Source organism: Engystomops pustulosus, chromosome 2 (genome assembly GCF_040894005.1).
Source record: "Engystomops pustulosus chromosome 2, aEngPut4.maternal, whole genome shotgun sequence".
Lineage (NCBI taxonomy): Eukaryota > Metazoa > Chordata > Amphibia > Anura > Leptodactylidae > Engystomops > Engystomops pustulosus.
In genome coordinates, this window is record NC_092412.1 from 35,629,301 (window position 1) to 35,649,353 (window position 20,053).

At 42.2% G+C, this 20,053-nt stretch overlaps 1 protein-coding gene across 1 annotated transcript in view; it reads right to left on the reverse strand.

Moving 5' to 3' along the window:
• Positions 1-20,053, reverse strand: part of EXPH5 (exophilin 5) — a 57,321-nt gene that overhangs the window by 35,977 nt on the left and 1,291 nt on the right. The gene's annotated exons all lie outside the window — the stretch shown is intronic.

The window sequence follows — 20,053 nt, forward strand, 5'->3', positions numbered from 1 at the left end:
AAAATAAGTCTTATATTCTAGGTAAGTAGCCACCTTTTACTTTGATTACTGCTTTGCACACTGTTGCCTTTCTCTTGATGAGCTTTAAGAGGTAGTCACCTGAAATGGTCTTCCAACAGTCTTGAATGAGTTAATTCCTAGTTTTGATGCTTTCACTGTGAATCTACAATTTTTATGAAAATACAGAAAACTCTTTGAATGTGAAGGTGTGTCCAAACTTTTGCTCTGTACTGTATATCCCCATGATTTTACATAAAGCTAAGTCTCTTCCAGCAAGGCAAAATCAGGAAGTTATATATTTAAATTCAAATTTTATTTGGCATGTTGTAAACATGTAGACTTATAGTCACGTATAAGTGTCGCACACACCCAATTCCACTGGATGGTGACGCAACCATCACTACTGTCTGAGCAAGTTTATCCAGTTCTCAATAGCTGTATAATCAAAAATGAAAAAGCAATAAAAGGAAAAAAAACTTCGGAGACTTAGAGGCCTCACAAACAAACATACACCTACATAAAACCGAGGCTACTCTATAACCTACTGCACACAAGCAAAAGTGATCATGTAACATGTGCAGTGATGGCAATGATGATGCAATTTTACACGCAGGCCCCACTAGGGGGAGCTCCTGCACACAAAATAAAAGTTTAAAAACATCTGTATAAATCCACATGCAGCTCTCCCTCTAGTGGTGACTGCAAGCAAGCAAAATATTACCTTTGTGATCTGCTTATGTGGAGGGAAGAAGTGATGACGCCATATAGAGAACTAAAATTAGAGAACAACACGAATTTCCTAAATGCCAAGGTCATTGTGTAGTCCTGTGTGAATATATCCTAACATGAGTAAAATATCAGTGTTTTAAGCTTATTTCATAAACTTTTTATATTCTAAAGTGCAGAATAGGGTTAGAGGGGCTATTTCTAATCAATCCATAAGGGGTGAGGCTTTATATAAAATAACAATGCAGGGGCTGTTTGGGATGATAAACTAGGGTATATTTAAGGGAACAGGAAACTGTTTTAGTTTGTGAATTTTTAATGCCGCCCCGTGAGTTCACTGCAAAGAGGCCTACCGAGGCTCTGTTGCCCAGGGGCCTACTGCAACCTGGAGCCGACCCTGTGCGAACTGTAAGCTAAATCTTTCCTGCAGCTCCTTCTACAATCTGCCTTCAGCTGACAGGCCGGAGGGGGTGAACATTTCAAATTCCTATATATCCTGAACCTTGGTACCTAGAAACACAATTATGGTGCCATATTAAACAGAGAATCTCCCCTTTACTAGAATACATGGATTGTGTACAGATGCTTCACATAACCACAGATATCCACTATTAAAAATGCAATCAGAAATAAAAAAGTTATCCAAAAAAAAAGTAAACAAAAATAAATACATTTTTTCACTACAACTTTAAGAGTGGATATATCTGGTTCTGTGAAGAATCCGAAGACAATTCATAAAAAGGGGATATTCTCTGTTTAATATGACAACAGAATTGTGTTTCTAGGTGCCAGGGTTCAGGAGATAGTGGCCACTGTCATGGCGTTTATTAACATCCTTTTTGTACGGGGCATTTACAAAATGGGACATATATAGCCGTATGGCAGCCTAACTTTACAGTTTTCACTGACTTTCATCAACAATCCAGACACATTTAATGACTTTTTTTTAGCTTATGTGAATAGGGGGCTGAGAAACTTGGACACTGAAGTGTTGAGCAGTTTGATCCATAGAAGCACATGTCGTCACTGTCGGATAGGGCATGCATGTCTAACACCAGTGCTCGGGGACTGAATCCATGCATTCTTACTACATGGATCACATGGAGGAAGATAACAATTACTAGGACAATGTAATGTTACATACACCCCAGCAGGGATCATCATTACTCAATGGATGGTAGATCTACAAGATCTGAATTGTGTTTAGTGGTGGCAACTATTAAGATTATACAAATGATTTCCCTGTGACTTGTAGATTCAGCTACATGGGACAATTATTCAGCCTCATAGACAATCTTAGCAGCTCAGTAACAGAATTGCTCTGACGCGACAATTGGCCTAAAAATTATGCAAATCAGTAACCAGTTGCAATGGCTTAATGTTCACATGACTAAAAGACGTCTGCACAGGCTTCTTAAGGATAAGCCAGGACTATTAATTTTGCAGAAAATCACTTTAACCTCTTCATTAAATACAGCTATATATGGCCTAACTGTGTGTTTTACCTGTGTCATGGTAGGGGCATATATTATACGGCTATATCTTCTGAACCACACCACCTATTATCATATTAAAGAGGAGAATCTCACCTTTAATATCACACTAGGATTGCGTTTCTAGGTGCCACAGGACCAGGGATATCCAATGTTAAATTAAAAAATAAGATTTTTATATACAGTTCTCCAATCCTGCCTGTAATTTCAAAAGTGAATCTCTGGTTCTGTGGCACCTAGAAGGACAATCCTGGTGTAATATTAAAGGGGAGCTTCTCCTCTTTAATATGACACTAGCACTTATCGGGTCACATTTACTAAGAATGCCCGTGAATAAAGCAATGAGTGCAAAAGATGCATTAAGAACATGCGCTTCCTTGCATTGGCCCAACAGAGTTCAACAACCTTTTTGTGGTGCACCTTTAACATAGGGCGTGCAACACACTTTGCATGTTAAATCAGACGCACGGTCGGTCTTAATAAAAACTGCATATCAGGTTAAAATCTCTCATGTCATTAAAAAGAAACTACCGTATATACTGGAGTATAACCGACCCGAGTATAAGCGAGGTACTTAATTTTAACACAAAAAACTGGGAAAACCTATTGACTCGAGTATAAGCCAAGGGTCGGGAAAAGCATTGGTCACTGCCTACAGCCAGTATATAGCCTGCCCGCCCATTCCCATAATTATATAGCCGGCTAGCCCCTGCCCCCAAGTATATAGCCGGCTAGCCCCTGCCCCCAAGTATATAGCCAGCTAGCCCCTGCCCCCAAGTATATAGCCAGCTAGCCCCTGCCCCCAAGTATATAGCCAGCTAGCCCCTGCCCCCAAGTATATAGCCAGCTAGCCCCTACCCCCAAGTATATAGCCAGCTAGCCCCTGCCCCCAAGTATATAGCCAGCTAGCCCCTGCCCCCAAGTATATAGCCAGCTAGCCCCTGCCCCCAAGTATATAGCCAGCTAGCCCCTGCCCCCAAGTATATAGCCAGCTAGCCCCTGCCCCCAAGTATATAGCCAGCTAGCCCCTACCCCCAGTATATAGACAGCTAGCATCTGCCCCCAGTATATAGACAGCTAGCACCTGCCCCCAGTATATAGTCATCTAGCCCCTGCCCCCAAGTATATAGCCAGCTAGCCCCTGCCCCCAAGTATATAGCCAGCTAGCCCCTGCCCCCAGTATATAGCAGCTAGCCCCTTCCCCCAGTATATAGACAGCTAGCCTCTGCCCCCAGTATATAGACAGCTAGCCCCTGCCCCCAGTATTTAGCCATCTAGCCCCTGCCCCAGTTTATAGACAGCTAGCCTATGCCCCCAGTATATAGACAGCTAGCCTCTGCCCCCAGTATATAGCCAGCTAGCCCCTGCCCCCAGTATATAGCCAGCTAGCCCAACCTAAAAAAAAAAAAAATAATAATAATTCTTCTTTCTTCCGGTTCTCCGGCTCCTTCTTCAGGCCCCCTGCGCCATTCAGGTACCAATGGCCCTTTGTGATACATAGGGGTTAATGCATCTAAAATAATAAGAGAAACAAGTCGCAAGTATAAGCTGACCCAAGTATAAGCCGAGGCCCCTAATTTTACCACAAAAACCTGGTAAAATCTATATTCTTATTACTCGAGTATAAGCCGAGTTTGGGGTTTCAGCACATTTTTTTGTGCTGAAAAACTAGGCTTATACTCGAGTATATATGGTATTTCTTACACAGTGCATTAATAACAGCATATTAGTTTTTGTTGTATGGGTTTCCAGGACCTGTAACACTACCCCATTGTGCAGGAATTTCTCACCTACGCCAACAATTGATACCCTCCTGTCAGGTACATAACTTCCTTATGCTGCGGCTATAGTGCAAAGATGAAATATATCCATCATGTGATGTCTTATCGGTTACAGAAGATACAGGTAATGACTATTACATAATCAGCATACACAGACTGATCCCTATCCAGCCAATAACCACCAGCTGAACACGGACAACTGGGAGGAACCAAATGATGGGTAATGACTTATACAGTTGCCATTACGTGACCATCACTCAGCTTTCCCTGATTCCTGAATAGTGATATGAAAAAGTAGCATAACAAGGCAGATTTTGCAAAAGAAAACACAATTATGCAGGGAATAAAACACAGCAAAACGTCCTGACTCGAGTCACAGAAGAAAGTAGTGAGCGATCCACAGCTTTTAGGAGGACAAACCCTCTGCATAAATAAAGGGTCACTTCTCCTTCCCCATTACTAAGAGCGGCTCATGGCCCATCCATGTATTAGATGGTTGTAATATAATATAACATCTACCATAATCCCCAGGTAATATCAAGAAAGCCAATCCCTCTGAAAGTAGATCAGCTAGGCTAGGAGGCATTTAATTCCTTATTTAATGAATTCCAGTTTAGTGGGGGCCACTTATGACTACGGCAATACAAAGGGTAAAAGCTGCAGCTCCAAAAAATTTTTGGAAGTTTTTTTTGCATACCAGTTCTTATTAATGTAATAGAAACCTTGCTTGCAGTGAGTTTCCATGTCCGTCCTCTTCCCAGCAAAATGGCAGGCATTGCAATCACAAGGCAATCAGATTTAGTCTATACTACAGGGAAACGTGGGGAAGGGGTCCACAAGATAGAGGCTAACTTGCTGTTTGGTGGGGGGTGGGGTCCTCAATTGTGGGATCCCCACACTGATCACAAGAACAGGAGTCCAATGCGCCCCAAAAGAACGGAGCAACCTCTCCATTCAGTCTATGGGACTGACAAACAGGGCACAAGTGCAACTTGCTGCTCTGTTCATCTGGGGTACAACGGCTCTGCGGGGACCCCCATCACTGTTGTGACTGGATAACTCCTTTAAAGTAAAAATTCAATAGGTTAACATGCTGAGGACCTGGGTTCAAGTCCCAGAGTCAACATCTGCAAAGAGTTTGTATGTTCTCTCCGTGTTTGCGTGGGTTTCCCCGGGGTCCTCTGGTTTCCTCCCACACTCCAAAACATACTCATAGGTTGATTATATTGTGAGCCCCATTGGGGATAGGGAACGATTTGGCAAACTCTGTGCAGCGCTTCATAATCTGTGAGTGCTATATAAATAATAATTATTATTATGCGTAAATGCAATCCAATTAAAAAAGTAATTAGTACTTGTACTCTGTCAGTAGAGGGCGCCTGCAGATTGCCTTGTACTCAGCGTTTCTATGCCTGGATGATTCAGAAGACAGAATCTATCTGAAGTTTTATACCCATGTATGAAATACGGCTTTCTAAACAGGGGTGTGACTCCGGCCGTGCAGTAAAGTAAATATAGAGACTGACATTCCACGCCGTCTGTGAATACATGGGAAACACATCAAAGTCAGAATTACAACAACCCCAATGAGTAGAGAACCAGAAAATTATACAACGTGCAGGTACTTGATGCAGTCCCTATAACCATGACATAGACGCATGTGGACATAGGCATAAAGGACATGGATGGAACTGAGAATGTTTGATAGAGCAATAGTTCTTGGTTCAGGGATCTTTCATACAATCGTGGTCGGTCTGTGAAAATCAAACCTATAGTGACAGGATTTCATGGTCTGATTACTGTGCTGAGGACAGGACTCCAGGCATCAAATTGATATAAGATGCAAGGAGTCCCAGAACTATAATCATGATTACAGAAGGGAAGCAGCACCACATATCACTGTGGTTACTGGAATGAAGCAGAGGATCTTTCCTGCTGCTCCATTATAGTATTGGAAATTGTCAAGCACAGGGATAAATCGAGCATTCCCATTTACTGTCTAGAATAGAGACAGAGATATCCTAGTCCTGCACTTGACAATTTTCGGTGTTCCCATAGTTTTGAATGGAACAGCAGCCTACATTCTCCACCTGCTGCTTCATTCCAATGGGGCGTGTGAACTGCAGGGGGGTCCATTCTCATGATTCATGGGGGGGTCTCAGCAACCGGATCTCCACAGATCAAATTGTTCTCTCTTATCCTATATGGATAATACTTGGTAGTAGGAAAGGCAGGGCCCCAACGCAGGCTTCTGCATGGGGCCCCCCTTCTCACTTAAAAAATTATACATATTTGTTTACTCATACATGCAATTTACAATAACACATTTATACACTCATATACACACATATATAGTGCCATATACAAACCTGCAGCATATATAAGCGCAAACAGTATATACACACACAAACCATACATCACATATATGTTATATACGTATTATGATATACAATGTACATAATGCTGCACATCCTCTACTCTGTAGTGCGTTCGGTAAGATAATGGGGCCCCCTGACACTGTGGGCCCCACGGCAGCTACTATGGCTGCTACCACTTTCTGCTACCTCTTTCAAGGGAATGTGTCAGTGCAATCTGCCAATCCACAAATTATTTAAAAAGTGTTCATCAGTGAGGGATCCCAGCAGTCGGACCCCCCATCGATTAGATTGTTATTCCTTTTCCCGTGGATATGGGATAACAATAATACTTGGTAAAACCCCATTAATGCACCTTGAAATGGCTATAGAAACAGAAATATACTTATAAATCCAGACACACTCATTTCCCATCTGTGTTCTGGCAGCTGTGCTCAGTGTTTGCAGTGAATGCACAGCGGTGGCTGGATATCCACTTACTAAACAATGTTTACCAAGAATCCATGTAAATAGCACTTGAAGAATTTCCACCGTCGGAAAACTACATTACAACGTCCCAGCCCTGGGATGATAAATGACAAAATAAATTGTGCGTGTCTAAGCGAATGGCAGTGAATGTATAACTGCGGCCTCCCTAGGCAGGACATACATGGTATTGCTCTCTGTAATCCAGGGCCGATTCCTTCTGCAGCTCTTAAAGGTCACACATTACGATTACAATGGCGACTGACACAATCCTCAGAGATTAATGTCTCGGCACAGACACAACTTTCTGCTGTGTATAACTCGCAGCGACATTTACAATACAAATCAGATTTGCAGCCACTTTTAATAGTCAGATCTCATTCGATGTCTCCTGCTGATCAGAGACAGGGGACAGAGCCCTGAGAATAATATACAGGCAGTCCCCGGGTTACATACAAGATAGGGACTGTAGGTTTGTTCTTAAGTTGAATTTGTATGTAAGTCGAAACTGTATATTTTATCATTGTAGTTCCCGACAATTTTTTTTTTTGCCCCAGTGACAATTGGAGTTTCAAATTTTTTTGCTGTAATAGGACCAAGAATTATCAATAAAGCTTCATTGCAGACAATTTTAAGCTGATTATTGCAGTCTGGGACTATTTTAAAGCATCCAGAGAGCTTCACCAGAGGTCACAGTGGGCAGAGGGGTCTGTCTGTAACTATGGGTTGTCTGTAAGTCGGGTGTCCTTAAGTAGGGGACCGCCTGTACTGATACTTTGTCACAAAATATAGTCGATTTCTGTGTTTAATAATCTCTTATAAACCATTATAAACAGTGGCAGCTTGTGCTTGAGGTACCCGGTGCAAAAGTTGTTTCACATGAATGAGATTGTACATGAGTCTATATACTTTTATATAGTCAGATAGCTCCATCTAGAGTTATTCATACCTTGCACAAGTCATGATGTAACTTCTGCTATCACACAGGTAAGTGCTCTTTAACCTTGAACCCAGAGCAGCCGATATATCGGTTTTAAAAAATACTTAATTTAATAAGGAACACAAACATTTACAAGTTTAATTTTTCTCTCCTTTCCACTTGATAGGTGGTTAACACTCTGATAGGAGGGGGCTGACTGCTGGGACCACCCACTTTTCACGAGAATGGGGGTCCAGTTCCTTCAGGTTGAAGATCCAGCACTCGTACAAAAAAAAACAGGTCAATTGTCCGAAACACGTAGGTTAACTTAGCTTTTTTATAACATACAAGCTTGTCATTTTTGTTTCTCTATATGAAATAAAGGACTATGTTTTCTTATTCTACAACTGCGGGATCATCCACCTATTTTTTCCATACTGCTATACGGGACACAGTCTCACAATCCTGGGCACTGTTCACATTATTCTAAAACAGGACATTTAGGATAGGCAGAGTTGCTGCCATTTAATTATTTTCTAGTCTCATAAGCAGCAGGATAATCTTGTGTCCTGCCGCTCCATTCATTAACTAATGGATGTGACAAAAATTGTCCACTGTAATACCGTATTTTTCACACTAGAAGGCGCACAAAAAAATCCTTTGATTTTCTCAGAAATCTAAGGTACGCCGTATCGTCCAGTGCGCCGTATTATGAATTGTACTTACAGCTGCCTTGAACTGTGCACAGGTCTGCCACCTGCTGGTCATTCATCCTTATAATCAGGTGCGCTTTATATATGAACCTAGACGTTTTAGCAGGCATTTATTGATGGTGCGCCTTAAAACCCGGTGCGCCTTACAGTCCAAAAAATACGGTAGTAGATAATAGAGAGTGTCGGGGTTTGTCAAATACTGCACTTGACTATTGACAGCACTCACATCGACATGGATTAGCAGTAATCCCCATCAATAAGAGGGAACAAGGACAACATGTACTTGTGATCTTCTGTTATTGCTACTAGAAATCTCCAAACAAATTTGACAATGACAACGTCAGTATTTGGAGAGACAACACAATACCCAGTGGCTTTGGGTGTTGGTATCTTTCACTCTAGAGGTCTTCAGGTAACAACATTAGAGAACCCTAATACCTCCATTCAGCTTGCCACAAACAGCTTTTTCTTATCTTGTCTAAAATGTATACACTGTATATTGGATATACAAGTGGCAGACCCCTCTTTGAGAGTGAACTGGCCAGTCCCGGGTACATCCAAACTATGAACGCAGGCTTCCTCATTCACCAGACTTTGCATACGCACTTTGTTTGCCTTTATCACAGCACAAACATTGTATGAACCTACAGGTTATTATCCCGTTCAGTACAACCAGGGCCCTGTCTATACAAGCATTGTATTATCTTACAGTGTACATGGTATTTAAAGAAAGAAAAATCACGTAGGCAGCTGTATATACTGTATACGATATAATGCAGTCAGACGTTATGTATGGAACCTGCACGCGTCTTCCATCTAGAGACTAAAGCGTTAGAGACTGTGATGTTATACAGGAAGAAGCAGGCAGGGACTGCTGGATGCAGAAGGTCCCATAAGGTCCTCAAATGGGTTTTAAAGATTGTGGGGATTATTTATCATTGGTTATCCTGGCCTTTTTTTCGGCATTAAAAAAAAAAAAAAAAAGTCACATTTTATGTGAATTTTCACAGCTAAAAAGACTTCCAGGACTATTTACATACTCTGGCGAAAATATAGAAGTACCACTAGTGCAACACAGGCAAAGCCAGATTCATGACTTGGGACATTAGCGAAAAGTCTGTGCTGTGCTGGGACTTTTTATGCATTATGCATAAGCAGGAAAATATAACACCACATTTTGCCAAGGGCTTCAACTGAGAAGCAAAAGGAAAAATGTCAAATATGAAAGGCCGACTTGTCGTGGAGAATTTTATGCAGTAAACAAGAAAAAAAAAAAATGTAAGACCCCACAATATTCTTCAAACAAAGAACAAGACATGAGGTCTAATTGGTTAAAATGACTGGTGGCAATTATTAGTCAAGACTGTCACATACCAAATCATCCCCAGGAACATCTATTTCATTGTGACCTAATCAGTAGTGTAGGGGAAGGTGAAGATGACGAAGGAGAGGAAGGAAGGAAGGGGTGCACAAGAGGATTCCTCAGCATTTAAAATTCCCAACAACTCCTGCAACAACTGCAATCTACAACCCCTACCCTGCCGGGGTGGATAGGTCAACTAAAGGCATTACTTAACATAGATAGAACTGAAAGTGCAAGACACAAGGAGAGTGGGGCGAAGGTTTTTTTTCTGCAAATGGAAAGGGTTTATTGAGACTCATTTAAACAAGCTAGAAGTCATAAGTTTGGTAATACCCTTATCATATACTCAGTGGTAGTGTCAGAAGAACCACAGAGATAGATTGGAGGGTCTTAAAATTTAGCCCAACAGTTAGGATGCGTCCAGTAGAGGCAGGGGGAGGGTGACTGTGTGTGTGTGTGTGTGTGGGGGGGGGGGGGGGGGGGTGTTGGAGACGACACACAGGTGTGAGAGGGGAGGTTTATTTGGTTTATGTTAATTATGTTTATTGCCTAAAACTGTGACATAGGAAAAACTATAAGGTTTTAGCACTTATTCATGCACACTTCACATGTTCAGATGGAAATGGGACTGGCTGCTTCCTTTTGGGGAGAGGCCGCTATCCCAAGCGAGATACAACACGAGTCCTGATGTTCTCCAAGCCGCAGTTGGGCATAAGGTACTGGATTTGTTAAAGGGGTGTTCCCATTTTAGCATATTAATGTTATCATTTGTATCAAGAAAAATTATATTACTTTCGAACATACTTTCTGCATGGTTTTCTAGATCTCTGCTTGCTGTCATTCTATTAAAAGCATCCCTTTTTACTTCCAGTGGAAAGAAATCTGTCCGTGGTCACACAGGTGCACGGCTCGTTAGTATCAGACAGTAATCAGAGCTGTGTGATATAACGAGCCGTGCACCTGTGTGACCATTGTCAGATTTCTGTCCACTGGAAATAAATAAAAAGCTTTACTGGCGGTTTCTCTTGTATTGATGGCCTATGCTCAGGTGCCCCTCGGAGATAAGAAATTACTTATATTTGAGATATTTATGGCATAAAGTTTCTTTTGGTTGTAAATATTTGCACCCAACCAAAAGTTTGCACCCCTAGGGACCACTGTTATTAGCTTCCATCACTAAAACAATAGTAACAGGAGTCCAATGGATCCTCTAGAATGTGTATTGATATCAATGGACTTTTAATGGCTTCTGTTAGCATTGGTTGCATCACTTCCCTTTTTTGTTATTTGATTGGATGGAGCTTAACGGAAGTGTTGTTCAAGCTGCACAAACTGCAACTAACTCACAGCCCCATTACCCTCTATTGGGCACCCTGTGAACGTCAGACAGGCGGCAAGCAGCGGCACACAGACTGTTGATTGTGACACACATTGGAGTGAATGAGGCCTTCAGGCCGCAGATTTTTTGGTATATCTGCACGCAATGGGGCAGATTTACTTACCCGGCCCATTCGCGATCCAGCGCCGCGTTCTCTGCTCTGGATTCGGGTCCGGCCGGGATTTATGATGGTAGTTCCTCTGCCGTCCACCAGGTGGCGCTGCTGCGCTGAAGTCCGCTGGAATGCCTCGAAATACACCGGCCTATCCTGGATGAAGGTGAGTGAAATTTTCGCGACACAATTTTTTTAAAAAATGCGGCGGTTTTTCCGAATCCGTCGGGTTTTCGCTCGGCCACGCCAGGTACAATCGGCGCAAATCGGAAATATTTGGGTAACACGTCGGGAAAACGTGAATCGGGCCCTTAGTAAATGACCCCCAATATGTTTCACCATCAAGTTGATTTATTGATCATGGATCATTAGATATTGTGGAACCACAATGGCTCAATCAATTTAATTCTTGAAAAGTTATTTTATAACTCGGTATAATGCACTAGGGCCATCAGGTGGCCCAATGAAGAGAAAGTCTTGTTTCACATCTGCGACAGATCTATCACATGACAGACATGTGCAGAGCCCTATGGCCCCACAATGTAGTCCGTCCACCTCCATCACAGATGTAAACAAATCTATACATACCTAGTTTATTGCTTACTCTATTATTCCACGTGTGCCATTGATAAACTTGTGATTCCAATGAGAACATATTATTATGACGTCACACTAAACATACAGAAAATCAGGATTGTGTTTAGCTTTGGTACTTGGATATCTGGAACATATTTATATTTGTCACCAATGGCAAATTCTTTCAGTGCTTCAAATACCTTTCATGTAGAGGCAGCAAGGTGCGATGCTGTGATGAAGAAAAAGTAGAGTCTCAGAGGGGTCGTCAGGGGCATAAAAAGTTATTTGGATGTTTTGCAAAGAGAAATGAACACATTAACTTCAATTATAAATAAGTCCTGATTTCATACAGCCTCTTCCGGTCCATGATCTTCAACTTCTTAATAGGCACCAGAGTTATGATGCCAATAAGTGGTGGTAGAGTATGAAGACCACTTAAAGCGATATTCCAATTTCTTTTCAAACTGGTCCTCTGTCCTTAGGACAGATACATTTTAGGAATGACCCAGCCTGGGATCTGGTAGCACCACTGTGTAAAGAGACCACAGAATTTGGAGAGGAAATTTGGCTTCATCCCAGTCTACAGAGAACGTCAACACACATTAAATGTTGCTTGGCATTGCAGCTCATCCCCCTTCACTTAAGGCGATGTGACTTCAGATGAGACATTAGATCAGCAGGGGTGCGGAGATTCTGATCCAACTGATCACCTATCCTAAAGATATAGATAATCAGCAATAAAGTCCTGGAATACCCCTTTAAACTAATGTCTCAAATGAAACAGCAACAAAGAACAGGGAAGGAATTTGTTTCGGAAGTTGAGTTTCTGGGAAAGGAAGACGAGGTGTGATTAGGACATCAGTGCAAATTTGAAGAACTCGTGTTACCTGAATATTTCCGATTTGCGCCGATTTCCCCTGAATTGCCCCGGGATTTTGGCGCACTCGATCGGATTGTGGCGCATCGGCGCTGGCATGCATGCGACGGAAATCGGGGGGCGTGGCCGAACTAAAACCCGACGGATTCAGAAAAACCGCCGCATTTAAAACAAAAAATCTGTAGCAGAGCTTGCACTTAGCCCGGCCCGGTGAACTCTAGCGCGTTCCGATGCTTTTCAGCGCAGCAACGCCACCTGGTGGACGGCAGAGGAACTACTTTAATGAATCCCGGCCGAACCCGAATCCAGCGCAGAGAACGCGCCGCTGGATCGCGAATGGACCGGGTAAGTAAATCTGCCCCAATGTGTCACTAGAAAAAATCATCCGGATACGTCAAAGCATTCCGAAGTTATAACTAATTATTGTGTCAAGGGCTTTGATAAAAAATAAAAGCAGTAGATCGACAAGTCATTGTTATGTCTACTTTACGCTCATACACAATGGAGTTTTGTCACAGAGCATGGCTATGTATATGAGTTTTCGTCACAACCAACCAAATTCCTCCAGTGACTGCTATTTGTTCTTCATCCATGTGCACAGAGCCAGCATCCTGCAGAGACAAAGAGAGATAATACTATGCTTTGCTGCAAGGACCATTCATGTTATCCATAGAGAGTAACCAAAAATACCACAGATTGTGTGGGGATTACCGATTACTCAGCCCATTCCAGCAGTATGGCACCCATTCTATTTCCTCACTACTATGTCAGACTGGAAATGCAGTAGAGTTGGCTCCATCCCAGACAGATACATCTCTGCTCTCGCATATGTGACTTCTGAGAAGAGGGACTGTTCAGAGAGGCGACAGGAGCTATACTACTTCTAGTCTGGGTGGGACCAAAAGTGGAGGGAAAGGTCTGTGCCACTCAAAGCATCTAAGATAGAAGAGGATGCCTTCCTTTTTCATTATAATTCTCTCCTAGCCATAAGTGGGTTGTCCTGGTTAGCTGGGAAAAAAACCCTTAAAAGGAGGTTGCCCCTCGAAAAGTTAGAGATAGTCGGGGGTCCCCAATGGACTGTATGTTAAGTCCCTCTGTAAATTGGGCACACGCCTTACCAGTTACTCCCATCGGGGCACACGCCTTACCAGTTACTCCCATCGGGGCACACGCATTACCCGTAACTCCCATCGGGGCACACGCATTACCCGTAACTCCCATCGGGGCACACGCATTACCCGTAACTCCCATCGGGGCACACGCATTACCCGTAACTCCCATCGGGGCACACGTACTACCAGTAACTCCCATCGGGGCACACGCACTACCCGTAACTCCTATCGAGGCACACGCACTACCCGTAACTCCTATCGAGGCACACGTACTACCCGTAACTCCTATCGAGGCACACGTACTACCAGTGACTATTATTGGGACATGTTTTACCATTTATGATAACGCAAAATCGTGTCTACCCAGTGGCTATGCCCCCTGCGACCCCTTTAAAAGGAAACCAGTACCATTTCCTGTAAACTGAACTAAAACCGACCTACAGGGTACTGGAGGATTACAAGAGTCTGGTTTCTAGGATTTGTATAGACGGGGAATAGTGACACACGAGTGCTCCGTTTTATATTCCCTCCCATAATACTAGAAAATCACAGCTCTGGTTCTTCTGTTACTCCCCGCAGTTTCCTCTGTAATTACTTCCATAAATGCCTCCAGTTAAGGACCTGGTTATGTCTCATAAATGTAACTATAAAATTACAGAAATTCAGACCTTCTGTAACTAGAAATTAAAAGATTAATCGGTCTTTACACAAACAGGAAACTGAATGCATCACATTTTATAAAGCTCCTGTAGAAACAAGTTCATCTAATTGACCTGCAATGCAAGAACCTAATAATTACCAATGTGATACAGTGTGTCACTAGAACAACACCAGTCACAACCTAAACATACGGATCAAGGACCAAAATGCAGCGACATCCACCAGTTTCCAAAGCTGTTATTGTTTCTATGCAGTCAAAAAAGTTACATTTAAATCTTCTTCCATTGTTTCAGTCTATAGCTGATATATAGGGTGAAGGCTACACATAATGTGGAAACCCTTTGTAGTTTTCTCCTGCAGAGTATTATTCCATCTGTAGGTCGCTCCTCCACTATAGGAGACAACAAGAAGAGGAAACAAATGGATGGAGTGAGGTGACTGCAATTAGGTACATGGTATGGATGTTACCTCCTATCAATGGGATATATGGGAGAACTGAGGACCTGATCAGTGGAGATCAGCCTTATGTGCCCCCCACCTTACGAGAATGGGGGTCCTGCTCTAATTGATGGAGTGTTGTGTTGAACATGCATTCTGCCACCCACTTGAATAGTATAAAGTCAACCATTGCCTAGCACAGCTCAACTATCTTCGACATTTTTCTAGACTGTGAATGGGAGTGCAGGAGATAGACGAGAGCTGTGCTTCACAATTCCCGACACACTCTTCTAGTATTAAATATAGAAATAGTGGAGATATACCACACGAATAGGCTTAATACTGTGATGAGCCTCCACACAAATTACATGACATGAAGATATACAAGAGCAAGCCAGTGTGTATAGGCTAAAAATATATACATTTTATTTCACAAAAAGACAAAAATGATGACTTACATCAAATATAATAAAACCCAATTAAAACGTGCTAAAAGCACATCCAAAAATCACATGGACCAGTGAAGATAACAAAGGTCCATAAACAACCACTGGTGGGGAAGAAAATAGCTGCCCCCCCCCACACACTAAGAAATCTCTAGTACAATATGCTGGTATGATAAATGCAATGCAACAGGTCACATGCTCAACTAAAAACCTCAATGGCGTCTCCCTAAAAAGGATAACTATAGGTAAAAATGGAGATAAATGCATACGTCTATCCTAGGAAACACCAAGTGATGCAGTATAATGATTGAGAGGCATAACGCAAGATCCCATAATACAAATGCCCGCTGACCATGGGGTCCAATGCAAAAGTATGTGGTGGGGAAGACAGTATCCCACACTCGTGGTAGAAGGCACCCCACGTGTTACGTCGCAGCCATGTGACTTCCTCAGAGGTAAGTGCCTCTTCTAGTATTGAACAGAGCTGCAGTACGTATTCTCAACCTGCCGCTCCCCTCCTGTTAGGTCCAGGCCACATGACTGTTCTTATATTTATTATCCATTGCCCCCTCCTTTCTAAGATTATCCTGGTAAAATCATGCTAATTGCACAGAAGGGCTCTGGGAGGGGGGACATTTCCGGAGCCCCTCCGTGCTGAGAGAAACAGCCTGTGAAGCTGCAGCATGGAGTGGCTCTGGTAACACCTCCAGGAGCCCTTCACCATAATTTTAAGGGTGAAGACACACATGGCGTTTTTGGGCCGTTTTTACTAAGTGCGTTTTCAGATCGTAAAAAACGCATGCGTTAAAAAACGCATCAGTTTTTTTGAAAACGCATGCGTTTTTGTCAGTTTTTCAGAAACTGCGCAATGAAAACCGGACAAAAACACATGCGTTTTCAAAAAACGGATGCGTTTTTAAAAAAACGGATGCGTTTTTAACGATCTGAAAACGCACTTAGTAAAAACGGCCCCAAAACGGCCCAAAACGCCATGTGTGTCTTCACCCTAAAAGTTGAAGGAAGAGCTTCAAGGGCTGTAAATCCCCCCCCCCCTCCATCATCTTGTGTGGAAACTTCTTCTACTGCAATGCGATTACATTATGCAAGTGGAGGGGGGAATTGCAGAAGAACAGAAGAGGAGAGTGAGAAGCTGCCGCACGGAGTGGCTCTGGTAACACCTCCAGGAGCCCTTCAGCATAATTTTAAAAGTTGAAGGAAAGAAGCCATGGATGACAAATATGAAAAAGTTAACACAATCACGGTGCCTGGATCTATGAGTAATTGTCCTAATCTAATCATGATGGTAGATTTCCTATAAATGTATCCGCCTATATGCAAATAGAATGAAAGTAAAGAGGAGATGCCCGGTAGGCACCAGTCTTCAGCCAATTCTTTTTACAGCTATAAGGGCTTAAGTACTAATCCCATGTCATAGTTTAACATTGCAAATTACACAAGCAGTCAGGATGCTCCGTATTTATCATGTATCAGTCTGTAGATCGGATCCATTTGTGTGGATTCATCTTGGCCACTACACAGGGAACTGAGCCGCCTGCGAATTTGTAGGGGTAATGGGTGTTAGACCCCTAGCAATATGATATTGAGGATTTATCATTAGGATATGTGATCAATATTTTTAACCCTTTAGCTGTAGCTTAGAGCTAACCCTTTGCTCTAGAAACAACGTGCTAAATGACATGTCCCAAGATCTGTGCTGTCATTTTATTGCAAATCTGGATGTCTGCTAGAGGTCCCTTCCTCTGATAAACTTTTCAGAAATAGCAAGACACTTTTGAAGTCCTAAATAGTAATGCAAAACTTTTAGATAAAATACAGCAGACTTTTCATGAGGACTGATAAGATCTGCCCGTTTCTCTTCTTCCCAGACTCCAGTCACTGTAATACAGGCGGTCCCCTACTTAAGAACACCTGACTTACAGACGACTCCTAGTTACAAACGGACCTCTGGATGTTGGTAATTTACTGTACTTTAGCCCAGGGTTACATTGATCAGCCATAACAGTTATCACATGTGTCTGTAATGAAGCTTTATTGTTAATCCTTGTTTTTATGACAATCCAACATTTTTAAAATCCAATTGTCACATAGAACAAAAAAATTTTGTCTGGAGCTACAATTATAAAATATACAGTTCCGACTTACATACAAATTCAACTTAAGAACAAACCTACAGAACCTATCTTGTATGTAACCCTGGGACTGCCTGTATTGGGTGAGAAGCTGTTTGCAGCAGGTGAGTAATTAGGATTTGGGTCTATGATTGTACTGTAAGCCTTTAATGACCTGTCTAGGTGTTTAATAATCCCATTTCATGTGTAATATGTCAGTTATCACCTTATCATCCTCAGGGTTATGTGACATTCATTAACGCTTCCCATACTAAAGTAATAATTAAGATGGATGGAGATAGAACCCATCTGATTTTTGGATGAGATATATTACCCGTGGTATCCAGAATATCTCACAAGCTTCACCCTTGGCCTGGTTACCATTGTGGATCTCCCTATATACTGTACATTTGTCCATTGTATACACACATACACAGGACCTCATGCACAAAAGCTGTGGCTTCTGCATGGATTTTGGGAGACAGAAGCACAAAGGATGCTTAAATGGGTTGTCTGGCCACGTTTGAAAACAATGAGCTATTCCCAAAAGAGGTCAACAATATCATATGGAGTGGTGTTTTTGGAAATGGGCCTATTTTCCAAATTTCTAAGTGACCCCAAATTTTTGAGCAGTAGTGTATAACCAGACCATTTCATCTGCAAATAAATTGGCCAATTCATGGATTCAGCTGCAGGTTACCTGAAAAATCCAAAGAAGCTTTCCCAATGGAATGGTGATTACTTTATCCCTGTGATATCAACTAATGAAGGGAACCACCATCTTGACTTTAACCTTCAAGGAAATCTGCCATCAAAATCACAGCTTCACAGGATGTTACACTGTCTCCCCCTCCCCTGTACCTGATGTAAACTCTCAAAGTGGGAATGAGGGGAGTGCACCTGCACAGTGTAACATCCTGTGAAGCTACAGAACTGAAGTGATCTGTAAACAACCCATAGATCCTGTTTGGCCCATAAGCATCATTTAAAAAATTGTTTTTAGAAGGAAGGAGGCCATGGATAACAAATATAATAATATTACCACAGTCACTGTGCCGGGGTCCATGAGTAAGTGCACCTGGTTTATCGCGCTTGAATTTGATGGTAGATCGGGTTGTACCAGGTTATCAAGTTATTCCCAGCTAACAGGACAGGGGATAGCAAGATGATCGGTGACATAGTGGCTGCTGTAACCCAAAGAAATCCGGAGCATCAGGTTGAGCAATACTACCTTCCATTTCATGGGAGTGTTAGAAATTGCATAGCACAGGGCTCAGTTATCTCCAGAACTTCCATTCACTGTCTATAGGAGTGCCACAGATTGGATATTGCTGAGCACAGCGCACAGCTATCTGTGCAACTTCTATAGACAGTGAATGGAAGTTCTGGAGATAACTGAGCTCTGTGCTCAGCAATTTCCAACAGTCCCTTAATATTGAATGGAAGACAGGACGCATATTTGACTTCTTGCTCCATCCATTAGTGACAGCAGGATCACCAGATTGCATGGGGCCCAGTCCTTGTGACCGGTGGGGGGGCCTTCCCTGATTATCTTGTAATCCAATTTCCTGCGGATAGGAGAGAACTTGTTACAAGCCCTTTACTGCATCTCAGCAAGGCAACATTAGTAACCGGTTACCATCATAGATGATGATATAAACACAACTCACCCCCTCTACTCACAGGATGGTAGAAAAAGGTCAAATTTGTGGAGGTTCAAATATCGGGACTCCCACTGGCTCATAATGTGAGCCCTAATCTGTGCATTTGCTTCCAACTCTAAGGGACTGCTGGAAATAGGGTCCAATGTAGAAAATAAATAAGTAAAAAAATAAAATAAAAAAACACACACTAAAACATTTTAAAGGGAATCTACCACCAGGATGAAGGATTGTAACCCAAGTACATTGATATACTAGTGTTTGGCCCCTCAGGCAGGATCCTTTCTCCTTTTAACAAAAAAATGGTTTTAAAAATTATGTTAATAGGTTTGAAGGGCTCTGAACTCAATTAACAGATATACAAGGGTATAAAGAGCTAAAATAAGAGGGGGCACACCAGTATGTCAGTGTGCTTGGTTTTACGATCCTTCATCCTGGTGGTAGATTTCCTTTAAATATTTGTTTGCCCCTCTATAATCACTCTTGTATTGTTAGACAATACAGTTACGAGTTGTACAAGGGCTTGAATCTTGTGGGACAAAATGTACTTTAAAATGGGACCATGTCACATGGATTGTACACAGGGGCAGTACTTTGCCCCATTTGATTAAGTGCATCTAGCAGGTTTAGGGTATCTGCATAGATAACATATTACATAAGGATTACAGTGCATTTTCCCACTATAAATCTATTGTAGTGTACAGGACGTGTTATATTACATACACACATTGCGGAAACAACAGATTATTGATCCGCAGCAAATAATATCATCTGATTAATCGTTCCGGACTGTGTATTACATATGCAAACGCATGGGGTCGATTTTACC